We start from the raw sequence: 25,223 nt of genomic DNA on the forward strand, positions 1-25,223 counted from the left end.
AAATGTGTTGCTGGAAAAGCGCAGCAGGTCAGGCAGCATCCAGGGAACAGGAGAATCGACGTTTCGGGCATAAGCCCTTCTTCAGGAATGAGGGAAGCTTTCCTAACCTGCACTGCCTTCCTAACCTGCGAATTCAGCACCGCCTTCCTAACCTGAGATCTTCTTCCCGACCTCTCCGCCCCCACCCCAGTCTGACCTATCACCCTCACCTTGACCTCTTTCCACCTATCACATTTCCGACGCCCCTCCCCCAAGTCCCTCCTCCCTACCTTTTATCTTAGCCTGCTGGACAAGCTTTCCTCATTCCTGAAGAAGGGCTTATGCCCGAAACGTCGATTCTCCTGTTCCCTGGATGCTGCCTGACCTGCTGCGCTTTTCCAACAACACATTTTCAGCACCTTTTATGAGCAAGAACAGTTTCTCAATATCTACTCTATCAGCTCCTTCATGATTTTGAAAACTTTTATCAGATCTCTTAGCTTTCTTCTTTCCAAGGAGAACATCCCCAACTTTTTCAATCTATCCTCACAAATGAAATTTCTCATCATTGGAACATTCTTGTAAATCTTTTCTGCACTGTCTCCAACTCATTCACATCTTTCATATTCTGTGGCATCAAGAACTGCACATAAAATTCCACCTAACTTGTATCTTGTACAAGTTTGTCCTTACCTCCTTCTTACGCTTGTAAAACCCAGGATACTGTATGCCTTATTAACTGCTCTTTCCACCTTTCCTGCCACCTCCAATGTATGTACTCACTGATCCCTTTGCTCTTGCAACCAGAATTGTACACCTCACTTTGTATTTTGTGTATCTGTGTTCTTCCTACTAAAATACATCACCACACATTTCTCAGCATTGAACTTCATCTGCTACATATTCACTCACTCCAGCAACTTTAAAGTTAAAAATCACACAACACCAGGTTATAGTCTAACAGGTTTAATTGGAAGCATACTAGCTTTCAGAGCATCGCTCCAAAAGCTAGTATGCTTCCAATTAAATCTGTTGGACTATAACCTGGTGTTGTGTGATTTTTAACTTTGTACACCCCAGTCCAACACTGGCATCTCCAAATCATGACTCCAGCAACTTGGCAATGTCTTTTTAAAGTGCCACACTTTCCTCTTCAGTTTACAACACTTCCAAGTTTTGCATATCTACAAATTGAAAATACAGATCTGAAATTTTCCCCTGCATACCAAGGTTGGTTGGAAAGTGGGAGACCTTCAAAACTGAGATAACGAGAGTTCAGAGACAGTGTATTCCTGTTAGGGTAAAGGGCAAGGGTGATAGCTGTAGGAAATGCTGGATGACTAAGGAAATTGAGGTTCTGATCAAAAAGGTGGAGGCATATATCAGGTATAGACAGCTGGGATTCAGTGAATCCCTGGAGGATCATAAGGGCAGCAGATGCATTCTTAACCAGAGAAATCACGAGGGCAAAAAGGGACATGAGATAGCTTTGGCAAATAGCATTATATGGAGAATCCAAAGAGATTCAACAGATACATTCAGGGTAACAAAGCAACTGGGGAACGGTAGGGCCCCTTAAAGATAAACAAGGCCAATTATGTTTGGAACCATAGGAGATGAGTGAGATCCTAAATGAGTACTTTGCATCAGTATTTACTGTGGAGAAAGATGTAGAAGCGAGGGAACTTGGGGAAATAAATAGCAGTATCTTGACAAGTGTCCATATTATAGAGAGAAGGTGCTGAACATCTTAAAATCACATAATGGTTGAGAAATTCCCAGGACCTGATCAGGTGTAGCACTGAAGCTAGGGAACAGATTGCTGGACCCCGGCAGCGATCCACAGGTGTTGCCGGAAGATTGGAGTTTGACAAATGTGGTGCCATTATTTTCAAAAGGTGGTAAGGAAAAGCCAGGGAACCATAGTATCAGTGATGGGTAAGTTACTGGAGGAGATTTTAAGGGATAGAATTTACATGTCTTTGGAAAGGCAAGGACTGATTAGGGATATCTAACATGGCTCTGTATGTGGGAAATCATGTCTCACAAACTTGATTGAGTTTTTTAAAGGGGTGACAAAGAAGCTCGATGCAGGTAAAGTGGTAGATGTTGTCAATTGGATTTTAGTTAGAATGTTTGAATGGTAGACTGGTTAGCAAGATTAGATCACATGAAATCCAGGGAAAGCTAGACAAAATTGGCTCAAAGGTAGGGACAAACGGTAGTGGTAGAGGACTGTTTCTCAGACTGGAGGCCTGTGACCAGTGATGTGCCACAAGGATCGATGATGGGTCCACTGCTTTTCATCATTTATGTAAATGATTTGGATGTGAATGTAGGAGGTATGGTTAGTAAGTTTGCAGATCACACCGAAATTGGACATGTAGTGGCCAGCGAAGAAGGTCACCTCAGAGTACAACGGGGCCTTGGTCAGATGGGCCAAGGGGCTGAGGGATGGCAGATGGAGTTTAATTTAGGTAAATGTGAGGTGTTATATTTTGGTAAGGCAAACCAAGGCAGGACATATACAATTAATGGTAGGGTCCTACGGATTGTTGCAGATTAAAAAAGACTTTGAGATGCAGATGCATTGTCTTTTGTAACTGGAGTTGCAGGTAGACAGGGTGGTGAACAAAGCATTTAGTATGCTTGCCTTCATTGGTCAGTACATGAGTATAGGAGTTAGGATATCATGTTGCAGCTGTACAGGACATTGGTGAGGCTACTTTTAGAACACTGTTCAATTCTAGTCTCCCTGTTATAGGAGAGATGTCATTAAAGTTGAAAGGGTTCAGAAATGATTTACAAAGGTTTTTGCTAAGGCTTTGCTCCCTGGTGCATTGGAGGCTGAGGGGTGACCTTATAGAGGTTTATAAAGACATGATGGGCATGGATAAGATGGATAGCCAAGGTCTTTTCCCCAGATTAGGGAAGTCCAAAACTAGAGGGCATAGGTTTATGGTGAGAGGGGCAAGATTTAAAAGGGATCTGAGGGACAACTTTTTTAAGCAGAGGGTGGTGTATGTATGGAATGAGCTGCCAGAGGAAGTGGTGCATCAGTATAGATTGCAACAATCTATACTGATGCACTGGATGAAATGAGCAACAGTATTATAGTCCAATTTGATTATGCACTGTCTGCATGTCTGGTTGCTTCATTGCAGAAAAGGCGTAATTGCACTTGAGAATGTACAGAGGATATTTACCAGGATGTTATCAGGAGGAGAACGTGAGGACTGCAGATGCTGGAGATCAGAGCTGAAAATGTGTTGCTGGAAAAGCACAGCAGGTCAGGAAGCATCCAAGGAGCAGGAGAATCGACGTTTCGGGCATGAGCCCTTCTTCAGGAAGGGCTCATGTCCGAAACGTCGATTCTCCTGCTCCTTGGATGCTGCCTGACCTGCTGCGCTTTTCCAGCAGGATGTTATCAGGCCTGGAAAAGTGCATCAATGAGGAAAGATTGGATAAATTAGGGTTATTCTCCATTGAACAGAGGAAAGGTTTGATTGAGAAGTACAAAATCATGAGGGGGTCAGCAGACAGTGACCTATTTACCTTAACATTGAGGTCAGTGATTAGAGGCATAGATTTAACGTGATTGGTGGAAAGATTAGAGGGGGAATGAGGGAAGTTTTTTTGTCCCAGCAAATGTCAAATATCCTACTGAATGAGTAGGGGAGGCAGAAACTTTCCACTTATCGAAAAGGTGTCGGGATCTGTACCTGAACTGCAGTAACCTCCAGGAAGGTGGACCAAAACCTGGAAAATTAGGTTAGTTTGTTTTTCAGTCAGCATGGGCACAATGGACATCATGGCCTCCTCTTTTATGACAAATGATTCTATGATACAAAGGTATATAGGCAACAAGGTGGGAGAGTCTGAAAAGGGAAATTGATAGGACAAGTAAGTGGGCAAAAACTTGACAGATGTAATTTAATGTGGTGAAATGTGAGGTCATATCTTTTACAGGAAGAATAGAAAAGCAGCGCATTATTTAAATGGAGTCACAATGCACCATGAGTACAGAGGAATCTGGATGTCCTTATACATGAATCACAAAAGAACTTAACATGCAGGTACAGCAAGCGATCAGAAAGGCAAATGGAATGATTGTAATAATTGCAAGGGGGATTGGAAGAAAAGGAAATTTCAGGGCATATAAGGAATATACAGGGCATTGACAAGCCATCTCCTAGAGTGCTGTTTACACGGTGCTGGGTCCACTATTTTTTGTCTTTTATATAAATAATTTGGATGTGAGCATAAGAGGTAGAGTTAGTAAGTTTGCAGATGACACTAAAGTTGGACGTGTGGTGGACAGCGAAGAGGGTCAAAGTGGGAGAAAGTGAGGTCTGCAGATGCTGGAAACCAGAGTTGAGTGTGTTGAAAAGCACAGCAGGTCAGGCAGCATCTGAGGAGCAGGAGAATCAACGTTTGAGGGCAGAGCCCTTCATCAGGAATGATGCTGGGAGCCTCAGGGATGGGGAGATAAATTGGAGGGGGTGGGGCTGTGGAGAAGGCATCTAAGAGTGCAATAGGTGGATGGAGGTGGGGTAAAGATGATAGGTCAGAGACGAGGGTGGACCGGATAGGTGGGAAGGAAGATTGACAGGTGGGACAGATCATGAGGACGGTGCTGAGTTGGAAGGTTGGAACTGGGGTAAGGTGAGGGGAGAGAAAGTGAGGAAACTGGTGAAGTCCATATTGATGCCCTGGGGTTGAAGGGTCCCGAGATGGAAGATAAGGCATTTTTCCTCCAGGCGTCGGGTGGTGAGGGAGTGGTGATGGAGGAGGCCCAGGACCTGCATGCCCTCAGCAGAGTGGGAGGGAGAATTGAAATGTTTGGCCTTGGGGCAATCGGGTTGATTGGTGCAGGTGTCCCGGAGATGTTCTCTAAAGCGCTCTGTGGCCGAACATTTCAACTTCCACTCGCACTCCCTCCACCACCCAATGCCTAGAGGAAGAATGCCTTATCTTCAACCTCATGACCTGTTCCACCTTTCAATCTTCCTTTCCACTTATCCACTCCACCCTTCTTCCAACCTATCACCTTTACCCCCACCTCCATTCACCTATTGCACTCTTAGCTACCTTCTCCCCAGCTTCACCCCTCCCACTTATATCTCCACCTCTGAGGCTCCTAGCCTCATTCCCGAAGGAAGGGCTCTGGCCCAAAACTTCGATTCTCCTGCTCCTCAGATGCTGCCTGACCTGCTGTGCTTTTCCAGTAACACACTCTCGAGAGAAGAAGGTTACCTCAGATTACAATGCGATCTTGATCAAATGGGCCAATGAGCTGAGGAGTGGCAAATGGAGTTTAATTTAGATAAATGCGAGATGCTGCATTTTGGGAAAGCAAATTTGAACAGGATTTACACTTATAGGTAAGGTCCTAGGGAGTGTTGCTGAACAAAGAGACCTTGGAGTGCAGGTTCATAGCTTCGTGAAAGTATAATTGCAGGTAGATAGGATAGTGAAGAAGGCATTTGGTATGCTTTCCTTTATTGGTCAGAGTATTGAGTACAGGATTTGAGAGGTCATGTTGCAGCTGTACAGGACATTGGTTAGGCCACTTTTGGAATATTGCGTGCAATTCTGGTCTCCTTCCTATCGGAAGGATGTTGTGAAACCTTGAAAGGGTTCAGAAAAGATTTACAAGGATGTTGCCAGGGTTGGAGGATTTGAGCTATAGGGAGAGATTGAATAGGCTGGGGCTGTTTTCCCCGGAGCATCAGAGGCTGAAGGGTGACCTTACAAAGGTTTACAAAATCATGAGGGGCATGGATAGGATAAATAGGCAAAGTTTTTTCCCTGGGATGGGGGAGTCCAGAACTAGAGGCTATTGGTTTAGGGTGAGAGGGGAAAGATATAAAAGAGACCTAAGGAGCAACTTTTTCACACAAAGGGTGGCACGCATATGGAATGAGCTGCCAGAGGATGTGGTGGAGGCTGGTACAATTGCAACATTTAAAAGGCATTTGGATGGGTATATGAATAGGAGGGGGTTGGAGGGATATGGACCGGGTGCTGGCAGGTGGGACTAGATTGGGTTGGGATATCTGGTCGGCATGGATGGGTTGGACCGATGGGTCTGTTTCCGTGCTGTAGGTTGCTATGACTCTGTGACTCTATTGGTCTCTTTACATGCATAGACAGTTCAAAAAGATTCAACAGACTGTTGCCTGGGATGGAGGGGATTGTAAAGATCATGTCTTTTTATTTTTCTTTTGTACTTATGATTGTCAACTAAAATGGGAAAACAGCTGTTTTAAAAACCAAAGATTGTTGAGGGATTGCCACATTTTTTGAAAGCAAGTAACCTGACATACATTGTAAGTGGTTTTACACAGTTGCTGGTTCTTCACAATACTAAATTTGCAGATAAGCTGGAACCAAGGAATGTGTACAAGTGGAGATTCAGTCAGCAACATGAAGTCTGTGGACTTGTGACCAGTTACCAATGACAAAACCTGTCTCGGTTCCCAGATAGCTTTGTAAGTATGAACCAGTTACCCTGTGTCTCCTACATACAAGAGAAAGCATCTGAAGAGGGCTGATCGAGAAGCAAGGTTCTGATAGCACAAGAATCATCTTAGCAAAACCCATGAACTGCTTACCCAGTCTTCCTTCATTCATAACACTCAGGTGCTTTTCCCTGTCTGTGTCTATCTGTATGTATGTTTAAGGGGGACGTTATAAGAGAGTTGGAGGTTTAATTTGTAGTGCTACATGCCAACTGTTCTTAATTGTTTACCTGTGCTAATTTTATTCATTTGTAATAAATAGTGGTTCTTGTTGAGTACAGAAGCCTAGTCTGTTGTATCAACCAGAGTCTGAAAGATGGGTAAACTGGGTAATTCTGCATATTTTAACAATCTTTGACTTTTGTGGCTTGATGACAAAACATGTTCACACACTGTACCTGTTTCAACACAACACAATAGCTGATGGTTATTCACTGGCTCACTTATCAGGACAATGCCCTGACAACCAGAATCAACGTGCCTGGTTTAAAATTTGACAAAGCCTGGTGGCTAACTGTCAATGAGCTTTAATGACTACGTTCTCCACAGTATTATTTCTACTTGCTAACCAATCAGCACTGTCCTCTCATGCTGCATGAATATTGATTTTCCCTTGATTGGTACTCTTGTCAAATATCCTAACTAATGTGAAGCAAACACAAAAAATACAAAACATGGCTCTTGTATTGAGAGAGCTGTATCAAACATATTGAGAACCTGAATCAGAACCAATAGATTATATTAGATTTCCTACAGTTTGGAAACAGGCCCTTCAGCCCAACAAGTCCACACCAACCCTCTGAAGAGTAACCCATCCCCCTACCTATATTTAACCCTTCACCTAATACTTTGGGCAATTTAGCATGGTCAATTCACCTAACCTGCACATTTTGGGACTGTGGGAGGAAACCAGAGCACCTGGAGGAAACCCACGCAGACACGGGGAGAATGTGCAAACTCCACACAGTCAGTCGCCTGAGGTGGGAATTGAACCCGGGTCTCTGGCGCTGAGAGGCAACAGTGCTAACCACTGTGCCATCGTGCCACCCTCATTATCTCATTTCTGAAGGCTTCCCATTTTCCAGCTGTCCCTTTATCTGCAAACATCTGCGCCCAATCAGCTTCTGAAAGTTCTTGCCTAATACCATCAAAATGGGCCTTTCTCCAATTTAGAACTTCAACTTTTAGATCTGGTTGATCCTTTTCCATCACTATTTTAAATCTAATAGAATTATGATCGCTGGCCCCAAAGTGCTCCCCCACTGACACCTCAGTCACCTGCCCTGCCTTATTTCCCAACAGTAGGTCAAGTTTTGCACCTTCTCTCGTAGGTACATCGACATACTGAATCAGAAAGTTTTCTTGTACACACTTAACAAATTCCTCTCCATCTAAACCCCTAACACTATGGCAGTCCCAGTCTACGTTTGGAAAGTTAAAATCCCCTACCATAACCACCCTATTATTCTTACAGATAACTGAGATCTCCTTACAAGTTTGTTTCTCAATTTCCCTCTGGCTATTAGGGGGGGGGTCTATAATACAATCCCAATGTGGTGATCATCCCTTTCTTATTTCTCAGTTCCACCCAAATAACTCCCTGGATGTATTTCCGGGAATATCCTCCCTCAGCACAACTGTAATGTTATCCTTTATCAAAAACGCCACTCCCCCTCTCTTCTTCCTGTAGCATTTATATCCTGGAACATTAGGCTGCCAGTCCTGTCCATCCCTGAGCCATGTTTCTGTATGATCTCCCAGTCCCATGTTCCTGACCATGCCCTGAGTTCATCTGCCTTCCCTGTTAGACTCTTGCATTGAAATAAATGCAGCTTAATTTGTCAGCCTTACCTTGTTCTCTACTTTGTCCCTGTCTGCCCTGACTGTTTGACTCGCTTCTGTTCTCAACTGTACCAGTCTCAGATTGATCTCTTTCCTCAATTTCTCCCTGGGTCCCACCCCTCCACTTTACTAGCCTAAATCCAGAGCATCCGGAGGAAATCCACGCAGACACGGGGAGAATGTGCAAACTCCACACAGTCAGTCGCCTGAGGTGGGAATTGAACCTGGGTCCCTGGCGCTGTGAGGCAGCAGTGCTTACTACTGAGCCACCATTGGATGTTATTATTTAAACAGCAAAGTGCTAATGAATGAATGGAGACCACCTCAAGTACTAGTAGAAGGGGAATGGGTAGTCATCCGGCAGATGGTATTGTAACTGATGGATCATGGAATTTCAATCACAGAATTGTTATTGTACTGAAGGGAGCCACTCAGCCCATTAGATTTGCATGAGATGTCTGAATGAGCATCCTGAATTAGTGCCTTTCACCTCCCTTACCTCTGTGCATTGTTTATATTTAAATAATCAGCTGATCCCTTCTTGAATGCCTTGATTGAACCTGCCTTCGCCACTCTTCCAGGCAATGCATTCCAGACTCAGACAACTCAATTTGTGAAAAGACTTTCCTCACCACATTTGGCATGTCACTTAAGTGTTAGGAAAATGTGAAAACGATTTTTTCTTAGCCAGGGTTACATTAAGATTTGATTATTTTTTGCCAGATAAGCCAAACACAAAAACATAGAAAATAAGAGAAGGATGCCATTTGACCCTTTGATATGATTATAGTATGATGATCCAATTCAATATCTTGCTTTCTCCCTATATCCTTTGATTTCTTTAGCCCTGAAAACATTCGAATCTTTTGGCCTCAACTACTTTCTGAGGTAGCAGATTCCACAGTTTAACCATTCCTTGAATTAAGAATTTTTTTCACCCCCACCTCAGTCCTAAATGGTTTACCCCATATCCTTCGACTGTGATCCCCAGTTTTGGATAGTTTGGTCATCAGGAACACCCTTCTAGCACTTATGTTGTTAGAATTTTATAAGTTTCTGTGCAATCTCCCACCCCCACCTTCCTCCTAAACTCCTGTGAATATAGTCCGATCCAATCCAATCTTTCTTCATACATTAGACTTGCCATCCCAAAAATCAGTCTGCTCTGTCATGTAGTGGGGAAACCCCAAACCTCATATTTTCCATGGTCATTGGCAAATATCTTTTATGCAACTTTTCCCAAGACTCTGGATCTCCTATGCTATACACTTTAGTCAGCCTAATGGACATGAAACCTACTCTTGAATTTCTGCCAATGCTGTTCAAAAATCAGTAAATAGTCAGTAGTGTATGGGTAACAATACCTTCAATTCTTTTTTGTAATCATAAAACGTTTTGGAATACCTGCGTAATCCCATCTAACATTTGACTTTCTCTGCTGAAGACTTAGAATAAAATATGAAGACTGCATAATTAACATGTCAAGATCAAAGAAGGCCATGACTGGTCACACACAAATACTTTTAACAAGTCCACCAAGACTCAAAGTGAAGAGAAGATGAATCACCCATGACCCAGGAAGCCATACTGTACCATTCCATGGGTATCATCTGTTGAAACACCTGTTTCCCACCAGGCATTTATAATAGCATTCATTCTGAAAGTGAGGAAGAAGGTCTCAGGAAACATGTAGTTATAAATGGATTGGTCAGATAGGCAGATCAGTGGCAGATGGAATTTAACTCTGACAAGTGAGGTGATAGACTTGGGAAAAAGTGACAAGACAAAGGAGTATTCAATGAATGGCAGGACATTAGGAAACTCACAGGAACAGAAGTATCTTGGGATGCTTATCCAAGGTTCCCACAGATGGCATAGCAGCTTAATAGGGTAGTTAAGGCAGCATAAAGGATACTTGCCTTAATTAATCTAGGCTTAGATTATAAGAGCAGAGAGGTTATGCTAGAGTTATGCAAAAATTTGGTTAAGTCACAGATAAAGTACTGTGCATAGTTCAGATCACTGTACATCAGGAAGGCTGCATCAGAGTGGGTGCAGAGGAGATTCACCAAGATGTTGCCTGGGATGGAGTGCTTGAGGTCTGAGAAGTGGTTGGATAAGCTTGGGTTACCTTCTTTGGAGAAATTGAGGACTGCAGATGCTGGAGATCAGAGTAAAGAGTGTGGTGCTGGGTAAAACAGCAGGTAAGGCAGTATCCAAGGAGCAGGAGAATCGATGTTTCGGGCATAAGCCCTTCATCAGAAATGAGGCCTTGGTCAGGAATGATTTATTTTCTTTGGAGCATTTTCTTTGAATTATTTTCTTTGGACCAGAGAAGGTTGAGGGAAATTTGATAGAAGCAAATAAGATTATGAGGGGCATGGACAGGGTGGATAAAAAGTGTATGTGTGTGTGTTAGTCAAGTTCGTTACCCCTGGACTCATGTCACACTGCAGGTGACCCCATTGCACTATGCGCACACACACAGACAAGACAAGCATTCCTACACACACGCACACTCACTCTCCTACAGACCCATACACTCACGCACACCCTCTCATAGACTTATACCCCTTTAGATGCACACACACGCTCTCTCTCACAGACACTCATAACCCCAGCCTCCCTCCCTCGCCACATGAACACAGACACATATAAGTTTATGGGGTGAATTTGTACTGGAGCATTACATTTTAATTTGCTGAAAAACTGCATGAATCCATGTAAGATTCTGTAAATCCATTTTTTAGATTAGAATCGGTCTGACCATTGTGGCATAGACAGCCTCACACAGGGCAGATCACACCTTCAATGCATTATCTGGGCCGACATGGCACCAATTGTTAAAGTTCACTTGAGAATGTAACTTTTAAATGTTCTGCGATTTATATATGAAAGAACTGAAACCAACATGCCCATTCTAAAAGATGAGAGACTTAACAAACAATCCAGGTCTTTTTCAATATATAATTTCAGTTACATCACACTGTAAACTTTTGCTATAAATTCTGTGTCTTAAGATCTTATACTCACAACCACCTGATGAAGGAGCAGCACTCCAAAAACTAGTGCTACCAAATAAACCTGTTGGACTATAACCCTGTGTTGTGTGTTTTTAACATTGGTAAGTTATTAAAGGAGATTCTGAGAGACAGGATCTACAGGCATTTGGAGAGGCAAGGACCCATTTGGGATAGTCAATATGGCTTTGTGCATGAGAAATCATGCTTTATGGATTTGATTGAGTCTTTTGGAGGGATGACCAAGTAAATAAGGGCAGATTACATGGACTTTAATAAGGCCTTTGACAAGGTACTGCATGGTGGGTTGTTGAATAAGGTTAAATTTCACAGGATCCAGGGAGAGCTAGACAATTGGATACAAAATTAGCTTGAAGGTAGAAGACATAGGGTGGTGGTAAAAGGTTGTTTTTTCAAATTGGAAGCCTGTGACCAGTCATGTACTGAATGAATGATTTGGATGATAATTTAGGAGGTATAGTTAGTAAGTTTGCAGATGACACCAAGATCGATGGTCTAGCGGACAGCGAAGAAGGTTATCTAGGATTGCAGATAAGCTAAGATCTTGATTAACTGGGCTAATGGGCTAAGGTATGGCAGATAGAGTTTAATTTAGATAAAGTGCTGCATTTTGGCAAGACTTACACAGTCAATGGTAGGGTCCTGGGGATTCTTAAAGAATAAAGAGATCTAGGAGTACCGGTTCATAGCTCCTTGAAAGTGGAGCAACAGGTAGACAGGGTGGTGAAGAAGGCTTTCACCATGCTGACTTTCATTGGTCAGAGCATTGAATATAGGAGTTGGGATGTCTTGTTGCAATTGTATATTGGTAAGGCCACATTTGGAGTACAGGATGCAGTTCTTATCACTCCACCATAGAAAGAATATTATTAAACTAGAAAGAGTGCAGTAAAGATTTGCTGGGATACTACCTAGACTAGAAGGTTTGGGTTTTAAGGAGAGACAGTGACTTTTTTTCCCTGGACTGTAGGAGATTGCGGGATGACCTTATGGAGATCTATAAAATCATGAAAGCGAAAGATAAGCTGGATAGACAATAATTTTTCCCCATGGTAGGCAAGTCTAAAACTAGAGGGCATGGGTTTAAGGTGTTGGGGTAAGATAAAAAAGGGTCCGGAGGGACATTTTTTTCACACAGAGAGTGCTGAGTGTCTGGGCTGCTGGAGTGGTGGAGGTAAGTACAACTTTGTCATTTAACAAACATTTGGACAGGTACATGGATAGGAGCAGTATGGAGGGGTGGGGACTAAATGCTGGCAAATGGGAGTAGATTAATTATGGAAACTGGAAGGCATGCACAAGTTGGCTGAAGTGACTGTTTCCATGCTGTAAACCTCTATGACTCTAAGAACCACAGTAATGTGGTTGAATCTTAATCGCCCTCTGGATATTTAGGGATGAGAATAAATGTTGGCCAGGAGAAAGTGAGGTCTGCAGATGCTGGAGATCAAAGTTGAAACTTTATTGCTGGAACAGCACAGCAGGTCAGGCAGCATCCAGGGAACAGGAGATTCGACGTTTCGGGCACAGGCCCTTCTTCAGGAATGGCCAGAAATCCAAGTACAATACATTCACAGTTTTTTTTTCTATCCATAGGTAGATATTATTCCTTCAAAGAATGCAAAATAAATGTTGGCCAGCCAGCAATGCCCAAATCCCAAAAATGAATTTTAAAAAAGGTTGCCCTCTATTGAGGGGTTGGACAGCTCAGTTCCCTGGATGGCTGGTTTGTGATGCAGGATAATGCCAACAGCATAGGTTCAATTCCTATTCCAACTGATGTTACTATGAAGAACCTTCCTTCTCAACCTCTTCCTTTATCTAAGGCGTGGTGACTCTGAAATTAAACCACCACCAGTCATTTCTCAATAATGAGAGTGTAGCCCAATCATCCAGTAGGATTATGGCAACTTTATCTTTATTTTCAAACTCCTACTTGTGCAATACCTTTATCAGATGCCATCCAGAAATCCAAGTACAATACATTCACAGTTTTTTTCTCTATCCATAGGTAGATATTATTCCTTCAAAGAATGCAAATAAATTGGTTGAAAAAAATTTCTATTTCACAAATCTATGCTGACTCTTCCTGATCACTTTAAGCTTTTCAAAGTGCATAGTAATAACCTCCTTAATGACCATTTCTCGCATCTACCGTGGTAAGCATTAAGCTACCTCTCCTATTGATTCCTGTTTTCTGCCATAATCTCTTTTTGAATATCTGCAGTTTTATTAAAGTTGCATATTTTAAACAATTGGATAATTCAATGTTTTTCCAAGTAAAAATGAATTTAATTATTTGCTGAAAATGTGTCTTTTTTTGGCATTACCATTATGGTAGTACAATTCTTTAGATTTGTATCCTCCTCTGCTTTGCACCATTCATTACTTTCACACATTTTCTTTGTGATTTTCAATGCTTTTGATATGTAAAACAGTGTCAAGACAAACATATTAATACATACATGCATTCATGGAAAATAACACGAGGAAGGTATAGGATGGTCTGCCCACAGTGAGAAGAGTACAGTTGTTTTAACTTCATTGTTATTGTAGTACAAAACCAGAATCTAACAATTCCACAAAAAGTGAAATAATATTTGTATTCACAGAACAAGTTATCACATCAAAATATTTGGAAGCACTTCACACAACTAATTATTTGGAGTGCAGTGAATTGTTCTATATGCTAATCTGATAAATTGCACGGGTTTAATATTTATTCGACAATGAATGCTTTCCCCCTGTGCTTCAGCAGAACTAGGAGAAAGTAAGGACTGCAGATGCTGGACATCAGAGCTGAAAATGTGTTGCTGGAAAAGCGCAGCAGGTCAGGCAGCATCCAAGGAGCAGGAGAATCGACGTTTCGGGCATGAGCCTGGGACTGAGACAAGGTGGGGGGGAGGGGAAATGAGGAAACTGGAGAAATCGGAGTTCATCTCTTGTGGTTGGAGGGTTCCTAAGCAGAAGATGAGGTGCTCTTCCTCCAGCCATCGTGTTGCTATGGTCTGATTTAGAGTAAGGGGTAGCAGATTTAAAACAGAGTTGAAAGAAAATTGCTTCTCTGAAGGATTGTGAATCTGTGGAAGGGTGTGGTGGATGCTCAGACTTTGTAAACTTAAAGAGAAAGTGGATAGATTTAAAATTAGTAATGGTTTGGTGGGTTATGAAGAGTTATTTGTGAGTGAGGTGAGATCAGCCATGATCTTATCAAGTGGCAGAGCAAGTTCAAGAGGCTTAATTGCCTATTCCAGTTACTCGTTCTTATGTTATTATATCTAAAGATCTTTCAATCTCTTTTTAAGTATACTCAGTGATCCGACCTCCACAGACTTCAATAATAGTGAATGCCACAGGTTGACCACCCTCTGGATGAAGAAAAGTCCTAAATGGCCAACCCATATCCTGTGACTGTGACATCTAATTCAAGACTACCCAACCAGGGGAAACATCCTCCATGCATCTAGTCTGTCCCTCCTTGTTAGAATTTTGTGTTTCAATCAGAGCCCCTCTAAACTCCAGTGAATATGGGCTGGGTCAAACCAATCTCTCCCCATCTTGCCACCCTGGTATCAGGCTAGTGAACCCCCATTGCACTCCCTCGATGGAAATTATATCCTTGCTGAGGGCTAGAGAGCAAAGTTGCATGCAATACTCTAGGTGTGGTTGCACCAAAGCCATACACAGCTGTGGAAAGGTAGCCCTATATCAACTCCTCTTGCAATTAAGACCAAAATACATTTGCTTTCCTGATTGCTTCTGCACTTAGCTGTTTACTTTTTTTGACTGGTGTCTAATGACACTGAGATTCCTTTGTACATTCACTTTTCCCAAAATATCACCATTTAAATATCACTCTGCCTTTCTGTTTTCATGAACCACTTGTGAATTTCTACATATGCTGCCAGACTTGCTGAGTTTCTCAAGTATTTTCTGTTCTTGTTTGTGAATTAGACACATGTTATGAAAGGTAATAACCTATTGGATAAAAAAAAATTCCTTCAATGCCCCTATCATGAAAGATTGGCAGGTCACGTTTATTACATCTTAAATCCAGTTTTTGTAGTACCACTCCAATACTGAATCTAATTCCTTTTTCTTGTGAACTAGTTTCCTACATAATACTGAATTCTGGATGATTTTCCTCAATTTATTTCATACATTGAAAATATAGTAAACAAAATTAATTTAGTTCCCAAATGTTTCATAAGTATTATAGAACTTGAAGACCCATTCTCAGACAGCGACTGTTGATTAAGCATGCAGGGGATTGAGTTTTAGAGTCGTGAGATCTTGTTGCAGCTCTATAAAACTTTGGTTAGACTGCACTTGGAATATTGCATCCAGTTCTCATCGCCCTATTATAGGAAAGATGTGGATGCTTTGGAAAGGGTTCAGAGGAGGTTTACCAGGATGCTGCCTGGACTGGAGGGCTTATCTTATGAAGAGAGGTTGACTGAGCTCGGACTTTTTTCATTGGAGAAAAGGAGGAGGAGAGGGGACCTAATTGAGCTATATAAGGTAATGAGAGGCATAGATAGAGTCGATAACCAGAGACTATTTCCCAGGGCAGAAATGGCTAACACGAGGGGTCATAGTTTTAAGCTGGTTGGAGGAAAGTATAGAGGGGATGTCAGAGGCGGGTTCTTTACACAGAAAGTTGTGAGCATGGAATGCGTTGCCAGCAGCAGTTGTGGAAGCAAGGTCATTGGGGACATTTAAGAGACTACTGGACATGCATATGGTCACATAAATTTGAGGGTGCATACATGAGGATCAGTGGTCGGCACAACATCATGGGCTGAAGGGCCTGTTCTGTACTGTACTGTTCTATGTTCTAAAATGTGGATCACAAATTGTCAACTTGTTTTACCCCTACTAGAATGTCTTCTTTATTGAGTGGAACACCAATTCACTAAGCCTTAATAATAAAACTACTTTGAGTAATATCACATTTTATAAATTTTAGATGACTTCAACATTTAATTCATCAAGTTTAATTAAACTATGTTTATTGAAAAAATAGTGAAGTACATAATTAGATGAAAGAATTATCAAATAAAAATTAAATGAAATTAATTAATGACCTTGTGAATTAAGGCATCCTGACAGCATTCTGATCGTAATATGATTGAACTGTCCATTCTGTTTGACAGAAGAGTGAGTCCAAAATTATGAAACTTAAACAAAGGCAGCTATGAAGGCAGAACCAGCTAATGTAAAATGGCAAATTAAATTAAAAGATAGGTTAATTGAGATGCAAAAGTGCAGTAGTAGACATTGAAAAGGATATGCCATAACAGACAGAATTAATACATTTCAATGAGAAAGAAAAAAGTCTCAAGGGAGGATCCACTCTTTGAGATTAACTAAAAAATGTCAAAGAGTACCAGATTTATATTGTGCAATGATTTGGAGACGCCGGTGTTGGACTGGGGTGTACAAAGTTAAAAATCACACAACACCAGGTGGTTATAGTCCAACAGGTTTAATTGGAAGCACACTAGCTTTCAGAGCAACGCTCCTTCATCAGGCACTATCACCTGATGAAGGAGCGACGCTCCAAAAGCTAGTGTGCTTCCAATTAAACCTGTTGGACTATAACCTGGTGTTGTGCGCACAATATAAAGTTAAAAATCAAAGATATGTTGCAGATTAGAAGATACAAAGAAAGAATCAAAGAATTACTGAAAAAAGTAATAAGGAGGAAAAATTAGAGTAAAGAAAAAGCTAGTTAGAAATGTAAAAACACATATTAAGTAAAAGATTTTTTTTTAGAAATTAGCATTGGCTCTATAGAAAAGAGCCATGAGAATTAATGATGGAAAACAAAGAGCCGAAATTAAACAGGTATTTTGCTTCAGTCTTCACAATAGACAAGACATGTAACCTCTCAAAAATAGCTATAAATCAGGAAATGGAAGGCTGGGAGGAATTCAAGAAAATTACAATGACTAAGAAAGTGATATTAAACAAACAGTTGGGAGCTATGAGCGGATATCTTCATCCGATAGTCTTAAAAGAAGTGGCTCATGAAATATTTGATGCATTTGGTTTTAATTTAGCAAAATTACTTACATTTGGAAAAGTTCCCATTAGATTAGAAAATAGTGTAAGTAACTCCTTTATTCAAAAGTTGAGGGAGACAGAACATAGGAAAATACAGGCCATTCAGCTTAACATCAGTGGGAAGATGTTAAAACTATTATTAAAGACGTTTTAGCAAAGCACTTTGAGACATTTAAGGCAATCAGAGTCAACATGGTTTTGTGAAAGGCGAAACATGTTTAACAGACTCATTGGAGTTACTTGAAGAACGAACATGCTGGGAATAAAGGAGAACCAACGGATATGGAGAAGTTAAGCTTTTACAAAGCATTTGATGAAGTGTTACATTAAAGGTTATTGCAGAAAATAAAAGCTCATTATAAAGGAAGTAACATATTGGTGTGGATAGAAAATTGGTCAGCTAACAGTAAACAGAGAGTAGTCAAAATGGGTTATTTCCTGGTTGGCAAGACATAATGAGTGATTCACCACAGGGATCGATGTTTTACATTTTATATAAATGACTTGGGTGAAAGGATAGAAGGATGTTTGCCAAATTTGATAAGTAGGATAGTAATTTATGAAGAGATAAACATAAGGCAAATAAAATGCAATGTCTCTTTGATGGGAAGAATAAAAAAAGGTAGCATATTATCCAAATTGTGCAATGCTCCAAGATGCAGAATGATTTGGGTGTCCTAATATGTCATACAAGGGGGCACCAGATGCAGCCAGAATTCCTCTGCTCTACCAGTTCCTTTTCCTTTTTTCTTTCTTCTCCCTTCTGCAGTTTTTCTTCCCCAACTCCCAATTTTCAACTTTTTAAACTTCTGGACTTCGAGTAGCTTGAATATTTTTAAAACTTTGTATTCCAATGCGACACTTTCTTTTAAACACTTTCAATTCTGTAACAAGCACTTAAGATATTTATAACTTGGTACTCTGTACTTAAAGATGGCTCCAAAGTAATGACATTACAAACTTTTCATGCATCATTCAAGAGCATGTGATAATAAAGACTATTCTATTCTATTGTATGTATCATAACAGGTTAATATGCAAATGCAGCAAAAAAGTTAGGAAATTTAGTAGAATGATATCATTCATTGCATGAGGAATATAGGGAGATTATGCTTCAGCTATATGGGACATCGAGAGTACATCTAGAAGTCTATACTGAGCACTAGTCTCTTTATTTAAGTAAGGGCATAAATACAGGTTACAGAAGGCTCACTAGACTAATATCATGTAATGAGTAGACTGTCTTTAGAAAATATTGGAAAGGCTAAGATTGTATCCACTGAAATTTAGAAAAGCAGGAGGCAGCTTGATTTAGACATTTAATGATTTGAGGAATCTTGATGAGATGGATAAGGAAACAATGGTTCCCCTTGTGGAGAATCAAAACTGAGGGGACACTGTATAAAAATAAATTTAAGATAGAGATGAGCAGAATTTATTTTCTCTCAGACGATCATAAATGCTTGGAACTCTCTTGTTCAAACATTGCTGGAAGCAGTATCTTTGAAACCTTTTAGAGCAGAGGTAGATAAATGTTTGGTAAGTGGGGGAAGGGGGTTGAGTTGAAAGCCTTCATAGGTAGACAGGAATGGAGGGAAACAGATCAGCCATAGTCTTAATGAATGCTCGAGCAGGACAGAGGGGCTGTGTGGTCTACTCCTTTTTCTCATTTCTATGTTTACATAAATGTATGTATGTTTATAACCTTGGAGTTGACATTGGATTTCAACTTCAAATAAAATTGACAGATTCTGTAAAACTCATCTTTCACACTGAGTTATAACAATGGTAAATATTATGTTTACTAAAAAGATAGTAAAAGTACTTAAATATATTGGAAAGCGTGCAAACTGAAAATGTCATTATTGCAAAGGTGTTAGAACATGGAAAGTCAAATTGATTGGCAAGTCAAAATTAAAATTGATTTTGTATTGAATAGAATTGCTGAAATATTAAATATATCTGACAATATCTGTAATGTATAAATAGATATTACAATCATGAATCAATGGCCAGCATATTATCATAAAACAAAGAACTGTGGATTTTGAAAATCTGAAGCAAAAACAAATTGTTGGAGAAACTCAGCAGGTCCAGCAGCATCTGTGGAGAGAAAGCAGAGTCAATCTTTCGAGTCCAGTGACCCATCTTCAGAAGTGTATTATAAAGCTTCCATTCAACTTAGTATCGGTTAACTTGCAGAGCTAACTAGCCATAAGCATTTGTTTTGCAAGACTGTGTCATTCACAACATTTGCCTGACAATTGTAAGTATATGAAGTATTTCAAGACTCTGAAAGCTTCAAAACTTTTTTAAAGTTTTTGGACAGTTGATGGAGATTGTATGAGAATGAAAGATGGAAATAGGGACCCATCGATTAGAACATTTTTAAATAAGCTAAGTAAAAGTCCACCTATATTAACTTGGATCTGGAAATACATTTTGAATGGGATGAGTTAAGATGATTTTAGAAGTCCCAAATGAATAACTTTAGTCATTACTGCCTCAGCCTCCGATGCAAAAACTCCGAGTTCAAGCCTCCACATTATAATTTGGATGAGTGCTATTTTTCTCATGTTTTATGTTCATGGGTATTAATGTAGTTCAGACATTCCTAGCAATTTGCTTAGCTGGGAGGTTGATTGCTGACTCTCTGCTCTAAGAGTGCAATACATGCACCTATTGAACTGAAATGCTTGTTAACCGGTTTATTGCCAATGATGTACCATGTGAATCAATGTAAATCAGTAAAGGCAGTTAAAAAAAAAGGGTTAACTAAGGACCAAAGTTTCCTAATATTGCAAATCAGAAGTGTTGTGTAAATGAAACCAATTTACTTGTTTTATTACATTTTGATTTCTATGTGAGATGGCATGATAACAGGATTTAACTTGAGGCAAGTGTGAGTAACCAGGTTCATTTCTCATTAATCTGATTATATTGTCACTCAGAGCACATATAGGTGTGAAATATTGTACTAAACCAATCGTTGGAAAGTCACAAGTTCACCATTGTGTGCATTTTGCCTTTGCTATGCTAGAAATTGATTCTGAACATTAAAGTTCAGCTTCTCTTTCTCCATAAACATGGAAGTCTGTCTGAAGTAAAGTACTGGCGTTGAATATGATGCTGCTTTGGAGTTTTTTGTGAGGCATAGCCCAGTAACATATCTCCATTGATGAGGTCAGTGGATTGATTTGAAGCTATCACTTGCCAATGGTTGAAATGAACAACCATAGTCATTTGCCAAAATTATAGTGTTAAGACAAATGTATTGCATTCTCTGGGTTTAAAGCTGACAACACAGAAGTGACCTGAAGTTTGATTTGAAATGAGATGGGCAACTATGTTATACTGAATTTTAATGTGCTATATAATGTTACAGGTGCTAATTGAGTTTCACAGTACAGATGACCTTTTAATAGACTTCGGAACATTTTTAATATTCCCATCTGCTCCAGTTGGATCTGTGAAGTTTAATGAAATGTTTCTTCATTACTTAGTGCAAACCTAACCATTTGGTGTAGATCACTGAGATTAAGTCTAAAATACTTGGTGATCAGTCAATTTAAAGCAACCATATATTTGCTGCTCAAAATCTTCTAATCCATCAGTAGTCATCAACTATAGTTTATGGCAATAGAAGTACAGTTTTGTGGTTCCATTTTCATTTGCAGCAACAAGCCATTGTCTGTATCTTGCTCGCCTAATCCAAGTTAACTTGAAAGTTGTATTTACTTGTACTCCACATTTCCACCCAGGAATAGGTCAATTGTGTCATTTATGGGGAAGGGAAATGCCATTAATACAAAATGCAATACGCATTCCTTGAGTAATGTGAAGATGCTAAAGCAGCTGGATTTATGGGAGAGGTTTTAAGCGGTTTTAATAAATATTCTTTCACATTATGAAGTTTAATTAGCACTGAATTAAGAGACCATTATTGCCATGCTGGAAGTTTCAAAAAGATTCAATAACAGATTTTGCTCATGGTTTAAATACATGCACAAACATGGCATAATGGTGGAGAACAGTAAACCTTTGACAATATGTTTAAATATTTAAAATTTCTGGATTTCAGTTCTTGTTATAAATAATGATAAAGTAATTTGAAGTGCTCATTGTCATAATAAAATCCTGATTGATTTAAAGAGTCTTTGCTGTCTAGAAGCTGACAAAAGAAGCAAGCTTGAGAGGCCAAATGAACTATATATGCTTTTATTTTCTATGTACTGATAATATGCATGCAAAACAGCCCTCCAAATGATATAAGCAACAAATATTATTGATAACTGCATTGAATGCTCCACATTTATGTCACCAACATACAAATGAAGATTCACAGAACAGCAGCATAATGCCTGAAATTAAATAAGGATTATTCAGATATATTTCCACATAGTTTTGCCCTTACATTTGAGGAGGAAACTGACATCGAATCATTTGTGTATTCCAACATACTAATGAAAATAGGGCTGAACTTTAAAGGAATGACATCACAAAATTCAATTTTTCTGCAAAATAATGATATCACTTCAATGCAAAAATGCCCACGTCACCTCTGAAACATAATGTTGCAGATCATATTGAATTGTTATTATTCACCTTTTCTACAAAGCAGTAATGAATATCATAACATTCTTTAGTAATGGTCAATGTTTTCAAAGCTGTCAGCAGTTGGAACTTGCCTGGAGAATGTTTGGTTCAATTACACCTAGACTTAAAATGATTTGAGAATAATGAAGTGCCTCACTCTGAAAAGTCACATGTTTATCGGAGAAGGTAGACGAAGAAACACATGATAGGACAAGTTCATCCATCTACAATTTTTTTTTGTCTGCCATATCTATAACATTAAAATCAAACAACACATTTTGGAATGCACATTTTTGCAGTAGTGTACTTTTAACATTTAGGTCTCTACACAGCCACTTAAAAACATTAATGAGAAGGGAGTGTTGCTTCAACATAGTTTCAATCAGTTGTTGCAATATATTTGAATACATTTACAGCCAAGCCCTTCCCTAAAGCACCCAGGAATTTGTAGTTGATGCTAGACTGCATTTCCCGGCTTGTCAACTGAAGTCTTGTGGTTCCAACATTTTTTATATATTGGTCATTCATACAGATTTGTTTTGCTCATTAAAATATGAAAATCACAAATAAATATTTATGGAGTCAGATATAAATCCTAGAAACTACAAGGTTAGTAAAATGCCTTGATTCATAAGGAGGTAGGAATTGTGGAATTTAATCAGGTAACAATTTCTATTGTTCTCCTGACTACACCTAAATGACAGAATGATTTACAGATATGCCTTCATTCCACACCCTGCAGTAAGGCGCATGCGTCATGGGAAACAAAGGAACTCAATGGCTCTCGACCTGAGAATAAGCCGCAATGTCTGAGCAAGGAGTCTGGAAAATCCACTCGATAAAACTGCGCTCTAAGTTACCAAGCTTTACAGAAGAAAAAGGAAGTGACCGAAATTTCTACATTTAAATAGTAAATCATGTTGCAAATTTACCATAATGTCCTTACAGTAACGCTTCCCCCCGTACATCGGTATCAAATTAGAACTTGATGCAAAGCAATTATAGTCAGTTCTTTCCCTAATGGTCATACAACCACAGGTTTCATCGAAATACTAAAAATCGTTTCCTACATGGCTTTAGCGAGCGTCTATCATTCGACTGTGCATCAGTAAGGTGCTGGGAATAGCAGCTGTTAATTTTTTTCTATACTCAGAAATCCTATGACAATGACATGATTAGTTCAATTAAACTGTCGTTCTTTTTCGTTCCGAGATCGATTTTAGACAAGGCCATAGTGATGTATCCCTCATAATTGCTATAGGTTACTGTGCTAAATGAATGAGACTTGTTGACTTGCATCCCTCCCAAATACATCAGCTTCGTAAAGCTTGTATTACCAAAGAATGGAGTCTCTAATCAAAAAGATTCAGTCATCTGAAATGACACATTTTGCATTCACACATCACAGCAGAGTCCTTAAAAATGCACCCACTGCTTTACACCAATAATTCAAGTGGCTGCTTTGTTTCCGAAAATGCTGTTGCTCTCCATCAGATCAAAACCTTTCACATTTGAGCGTTCACCCGCGCGGTTTTTCACCAAAATGTTCTGCTCCGTGTCTTACCGTTATTCCGATGTGAAGCTGCTTATACCAGTCTGTGTGTGTGTGAGAAAGCGGAGTTTTCAGTGCGGGACTCAGGCGGCACACCTCTAGAGCTGCATTTCGCCAGAGAGTGTGGGCAGGAGCCGAGTAAACCTTAGCCCATTTGTAAAATAATATCTACTCGGAGATGGCGCAGTGAATACAATTGGACACAGAGACCGGCATCACGTGCTCTTTAAGCGTTCCAAATTGCAGCTTTAAAATATGTCATTAAGTGGTTTAATTTTAAATATCTTCATAACGATTTGGTACTCTTTGATAAGCGCAGCCTGTTTTCTTTACAAATGTAACCTTCCGGATGAAATTTTAATTGAATCCCTGAAATGTTAGTCATTATAACGAAGTGTCCATTGATTGAAACGACAAATGCATTTCATACAATGAGTTTTTTTTAAAATTGGAAGTTTATCCTGAGTTGTGAATTCATTTGTGATTGCGAGTGGAGGCGAGGCGGATCTTTTCCTAATCAACTTGCTGAAGGTGTTAAGAAGCAAGGACCGATTTGTGTTGTTACATTAGCAACAATTCCTCTTAAATTCTGTGTACGGGTTAGACCGGAGGCTGGTGAATAACAAGGGTTTTGGAGACCGAAGTTCTCTGGCGCCCTCTGCAACGTTTGTTCCAATTTGTCTTTGAGTTTCAACCACTCCAAGAGAGACTCTCAGTTCTCAGCTTCTTTAATATGAGAAGCATCGTTAATTCTTCAATAAAATGTTACACACTTACCAGAGTCCGATGGATCTTGAATATTCACTGATTAATAGGATTGTTTTCTCGGCTTTTCAATCAGGTGGAAGTTTTGTGATACTTTTAGCAAAACGCGTGTTTATAAATTTTTGAGCCGGGTTTCGTTGTGAGTTCATCGCTTGCTTCCTGTGTCACTGGGACGAATATCCTCATGGTTGGCCGTGAGTCGTTCGGTTTCAAATCGAAAGAAATGCACTGAGAAGGCTCCCAAGCAACCAGTGCGTGTGAACTGAATATAGATCAGCCCCCGTCTCCGTGGGAACTAGAACTGCATGTGCGATCCACGGTGAGGCACAGACTGACTAACTAACCCGAACCTACAGCACTGGTGATAACACAAGGACTATAAATAAACCAGGTTACAGTCCAACAGGTTTATTTGGAAGCAATAGCTTTCGAAGTGCTGCTTCTTCATCGGGTGGTTGTGAAGCAGGACCATTAAACATTGAATTTATAGCAAAAGATTGCAGTGATTCAATAATACTTTGAACAAACCTAGATTGCTAAATCTTTCATCTTTTAGAATTGATTTGCTGGTTTAGGTTCTTTAATATGTAAATCCTAGAACTTCTTTTAAGTCACACACTCAAGATAATTTAAGGTTTCATAACAAAAGGTGACATCTCAGCTCAGACAATGCCATAAATGTGTGTGAGGCTGGAGTCTGTCTGGACCCCAAACTTGAGTAAGACTGGTCCTCTTTCCAAAGTGGAATTTAAAAATATTATATGGATTGTATTATAGACCTGAAGAAGGGCTTATGCCCGAAACGTTGATTCTCCTGTTCCCTGGATGCTGCCTGACCTGCTGCGCTTTTCCAGC

The 25,223-nt window shown here is 39.9% G+C and overlaps 1 protein-coding gene across 2 annotated transcripts in view; it reads right to left on the reverse strand.

The window, feature by feature from the left end:
• LOC122564565 (brain acid soluble protein 1-like) overlaps positions 1-24,683 on the reverse strand; it is a 99,038-nt gene extending 74,355 nt beyond the window's left edge. The window contains exon 1 of one of the 2 annotated variants that reach the window (XM_043719654.1): positions 24,381-24,683. The gene's annotated coding sequence lies outside the window, so the exon portion shown is untranslated. Of the gene's footprint in view, positions 1-23,615; positions 23,810-24,380 lie in introns of those variants that run through there. The other variant, XM_043719652.1, reaches the window with a different exon arrangement.
• Positions 24,684-25,223: the final 540 nt, after the last annotated feature.

The sequence above is a fragment of the Chiloscyllium plagiosum genome, chromosome 29, assembly GCF_004010195.1.
Source record: "Chiloscyllium plagiosum isolate BGI_BamShark_2017 chromosome 29, ASM401019v2, whole genome shotgun sequence".
In the NCBI taxonomy this organism is placed as follows: domain Eukaryota; kingdom Metazoa; phylum Chordata; class Chondrichthyes; order Orectolobiformes; family Hemiscylliidae; genus Chiloscyllium; species Chiloscyllium plagiosum.